The sequence below is a fragment of the Sinocyclocheilus anshuiensis genome, unplaced genomic scaffold, assembly GCF_001515605.1.
Source record: "Sinocyclocheilus anshuiensis isolate Anshui unplaced genomic scaffold, SAMN03320099.WGS_v1.1 scaffold2038, whole genome shotgun sequence".
Taxonomy (NCBI): Eukaryota; Metazoa; Chordata; class Actinopteri; order Cypriniformes; family Cyprinidae; genus Sinocyclocheilus; species Sinocyclocheilus anshuiensis.
This window is the reverse complement of record NW_015547765.1, coordinates 151,873-156,801: the sequence shown is the minus strand read 5'-3', so window position 1 is coordinate 156,801 and position 4,929 is coordinate 151,873. Positions and strand designations below refer to the sequence as shown.

General features: G+C 34.0%; 1 long non-coding RNA gene across 1 annotated transcript; it reads left to right on the top strand.

Annotated features, from left to right (window-relative positions):
• Window positions 1-2,020: 2,020 nt before the first annotated feature.
• Window positions 2,021-3,180, top strand: LOC107704542 (uncharacterized). Its single transcript, XR_001635971.1, has 3 exons — window positions 2,021-2,056; window positions 2,149-2,481; window positions 2,617-3,180. It is a non-coding gene; the product is annotated as an uncharacterized LOC107704542 (long non-coding RNA).
• Window positions 3,181-4,929: the final 1,749 nt, after the last annotated feature.

Genomic DNA, 4,929 nt, shown 5'->3' with positions numbered 1-4,929 from the left:
GTTTGCGCTCGCTTTAGTATTTGGCCTGATTTGTTTTGTTCATTACTTGGACTAGCATTAATAGACAGCCCCTGTCAACATCATTAATACATTGATTATGGGTTGATTACTTAACTAGTTACAGGTTAATACCCAGAGAAATAGCTGAAGCGATTATTCTGATTTAGCCATTAGCATTAGCGTGTTGTATTGTCTTTTTGTGTCCCGGTTAGGCCTGTCACGATAACAACTTTTTGTTGTGCGATAAATTGCCCCAGAAATAATTGCGATAAGCGATATTATTGTAATTTTAAAGACCATTTTATGCCACTGAATATATAATCATAATGTAACAGCATAATAATGCAAGAAGGCCAACACACTTCCAAATGACAACTTTTAACTTTTAAGAATATTTAGATCATAGAAATTAGGTATCAAAATATTAGATACCTTAAAAAACTTGAATAAATAGTAAATAAACATTTTCTAACAAAAAATGCAAAGTAACAAGTAGAAAAAAAGAAAAATGCACAAAAAACTTTTATGGAGATTTTTCCATCTACAGATTTTTCCCTGACCTTTTCTCTGTAAGTTAAGGGTGCACACTATTGCTGACAAACACAATGACTACTTAGCAGTCAGATGCACAAAGGCACAGATCCCTAAACAAGACCATATCTGCAGATGAAATTTTTTGTAGAAGCATTTTTTAAATTTGAACGAGCACCTCATGACTACACCATGTTATGTACGAGAAGCTGCAAAAGACTCAGGTGCAAGTGGAATGTACAAAACATGGTGACATATATATTGCGTCACCAAAAATTATTGAGTTCATGTACATATATTGATAAGTCGATATATTGATTATTGAGACAGGCCTAGTCCCGGTGCATGTGCAGTTATTTTTATTTGATAGTAGTTTGATTGACTGAGTCTTATAGTGCATTTAAGATGATATTGTACCAATACATATGATGGGTGAAACTGCTCCTTTATGCACAACAACATTTACTGCTAAATCATGTTTACAGTTTCTACAACATCTACAGGATAATTATGCAACATCTTGTATATTGTTAAGCGAAATTGTAAATTTTGTTAATTTGGTTGCGAATTGGTGCATTTGGACAATTTAGTGACAATTTACAGCTGGCAAATGTATACATTTTTGTATAAACATTTTGCATATTTACAAGTTTTGTTTTGCCTTTATTTTTAATTGTTTCTTTGTGAAGTTTGACATGCTGCATATGAAAATCACATTTGGTCAATTTTTTTTTTGTGTATCATTAACTACAAACTACAAAATATATGTTGACAACTTTTACAAGCTAATCTGTTATTACTCATGCATAAAAATTGCATGGCACATGCAAAATACTGAGCTAACAACAATTTAACATAAACAGTTTCCAAAAGTGGGTCTTCCAAAACTTCAGAAGTATATGTTGGATGATTTGTCTTTTTTATGACTAGTCCTACAATGTTCTGGAATGTTCCAAAAAGCACTAGATTATTACATAATATTCTAGAATGTTACAGAAACTTCTAGAATGTTCACAACCTTGCAAAAGCAAAATATCTTTAAAAAAACATGCAGTATTAACACAAAAACTTTTCTGTACTATACCAATGTTTTATAATTAATGAAAGATGCTCTTAAATGTACCTGACCTAAATATTTACCAACATATTGATGCTACTAAATAAATAAATAGTCCAATAATAATTAGCAAAACATAATTACAGAAGAAACATTAAAAAATGAAGTGAAACAGATTTTTGTTACATTGTGTTATTGTTCTAAGCTGATGTGTGTTAAGTTTGTCAGCAAGCCGATGTGCGTTATTATCGGCAGTCGCTTCCCATTATGCCTTTAGTGTTGTGAGAATATTGACATTTCAGCAAGTCAGCGAGCTTTTCTAATTGGCATGATCACTTGTGATCAGTTCTGCTCATCTCAAACAATGTCATGATCTACTGGTTGAGGAAGTTAAACTTGTTTTTGTTTTTTTCTTCTGCTTCTGCAGTTGGTGTTTCATCTGTGTGTTTGCAGTGCTGATAAACAAAGGTGAGCATCTGAACTAAATTTGAATGATAAATTCATGTCACATGTATAAATGTCAGATTGTGTGTTTACAATTACAGTTTCTGTCATTTCAGTGTCTCTGGATGTCAGAGTAGTCGGTTTTACTGGCAGTTCTGTTGTCCTGCCGTGTTCTTCAATTCAACATGATCTTAAACCTCAAGACATGCATGTGCTTTGGAGAGACAAAGACAGTGAGACTATTTATGATTTAATTGAAGGTAAAGATTCATTAGAGACACAGGACCCACGTTACAAGAACAGAGCGCAAACTTTCCCAGAGGAGTATGAGAGAGGAAACTTCTCCATCAAACTCAGCAATCTCACTCATGCTGATGAAGGAGAATTCAACTGCTTCATCACACACTCATCTTATTCTAATCAGGAGACTGTATGGCTCTTCATTAATGGTGTGTAAAATAATTTATTGAAGTTTAAAAAAAATTAGTCTAAATGCTGCTGTATAGAGTATAAATGATGGATCTGTTGTCTTTATCACAGTGTAGTAATGCTGTTTTTTTTTTTATGAACTTGTTTTGTTGCAGAATCAACAGTAGAAACTGGAAACCAATCTACTGAAGAAGAAAACCAAGTACCAGAAACACAGTCAAACTGGATAAAGACATTATTAATCTGTGTTTGTCTTTTAACTTTAATAACTTCAATAATTGCCCTGTCTACAGTCTATTTCAAATTTTGCAGGAACAAAAGCCATCAAGCTCCAATATAGAAGGAAAAGTGTCATACTGAAGGTCCTGTTGCGCACAGCAAGTGTCAGCGGCATCTGAGCAGCCCATATTTTCCAGCACCCATGTTAACAAATGAGTGTTCACATCAGAAGTGGGAGTGGCATGTCATGCACAATCACATATTCTGTTGTAGATTCTCTCATTATACTCTTGCAGAAAACAATGACAGAAATCAATGTGCACTGCTTGTTCTTATTGTATAACAGAATGAGATCTTGAAACACTTGAACAGTGTCGGTCCTGTCAATATGTTGCTGCCGTAACAATTCTGTACCACAAGTGTGTTCTCAAAGTAAATGTATTTTGTATTCTTTATGTATTTCTTGATTGTTAATATTATTACTGCGCATCAATTATTAATCTGATTCATATAAAATGGGATTAAATACATAAAGGATATTTGTATTATTTAACATATTTAATTATTGGAGTCATGAGTCATATTCTGAGTTGCTTTTAACTGTTTTTATTAATTTTGAGGAAAACTAAATCTGATTTTTTGTGAGTGAGTGAGATGAATTAATGCATGTTCAAATTTATTCTAGAACTAAAGTAACAGTTTACTCCCGATTTCTCTCAACAAGGAGACAGGAGAGCTTTCAATCAATAAATGGGGGAAAAAAAGTAAGTTGCTGCCGTAACAATTCTGTACCACAAGTGTGTTCTCAAAGTAAATGTATTTTGTATTCTTTATGTATTTCTTGATTGTTAATATTATTACTGCGCATCAATTATTAATCTGATTCATTAATTCCTAGTTATACATCAGCCAATGTAATTATTTGTTTTCATACAGTGTGCTTAAAGGTAAAACATGGTGCTCGTGGTTGAGATTATTATACGGCTCTGCAGACTGTTGTTATTTGGAACAGTTATTTGGAGGAAGTTATTTGGACAAGGTTACTGAATCTTCTTAAACTCAACACATTTCCAGGAGTGGTTTGCTAAATTAATCTTTTCCTTTTGAAATTTTTAATAGAAAGTATTATGAATGCCTCTCTCCCCTACAGTTACTCAAAGCCTTATGCTGCTTCCAACCCCAATATGTCTTAATAATAATTATAACCTTTACACCTTTGTTTTTAGTGTCTTAAGAATGTACAAGATGCTATAATAGATCCCAGTCTGTTTTTTGCTGGGCACATTTCAAATATTAATACTGTTAGACATTGTTGCTTTGTCAGATTTGATTTCAGGTGAGACCTTTGTTTAGTTTTTAGACATTTATAAAGTATTGAATTCGTTTGAGGACATTTGTTTGTTTATTTATTTATTAAAAGTGAATAAATAAAAATCCCAGTGAAAGATAAAGTCACTTATCTGGATACTGTCATTTCTAAGAATATGAGGAGTAGATGTTTTGACAACTTTACCCCAGTAAAAGATCAAATTCGATATATAGTTATTAATGTACTACAAGGCAAGCAGATGGCCATGAACACAATGCGCAAACTTTCACTTGTCCTCCCATAAAACAAAACGCTTAATGTGGCATAATAACTGGACTAAGATAATAAAGACAATTCAGTAGCCCATATGTCTTGTTGTTGACTCAAAGTATATATGGGAAACGCTTCTGTTTTCTCATTCTGTTATAGGAAAACTCTTAACGAGAGACCCTGTATGTTATAGTACTAAATTAGTTGTAATCAACAAAAAGTAATAAAAAAATAGAACAAAATAAAAAATAAAGACTGCAAGTGACGTAGCGGAAGCGCAAGTGTCTGAGAGTGCAACTGCAAGGCTGCAGCCAGACCCTCTTGGAAAGTTCAGGGTTTAGCTGACGGTAAGTTAACCGTGCTTTCTGGAATACGCCATGCTGTTTCTTTCTTCTTCTTTTGTTCAATGGTCGTTTACATGCTGAGTGCATATCACCACCTAATTGATGGCTGTGCAATCATTTTTATTTTTTTCGGTTTAATCTTTAATCCTTGAGAATATGAATTATATTGTTTGTTTGATGATCCAACCCCAGCCCCACTCAGGACCCTGAGCCCAGCCCACCATCTCCCCGTGGTACGGAGCATAAGCCTGAGCCCACCGATGACGGAGAGCCATTTCCCACTGCGATCCACGAGCCGGAGCAAAGCCCCGCGGCTGAGAAGAGGA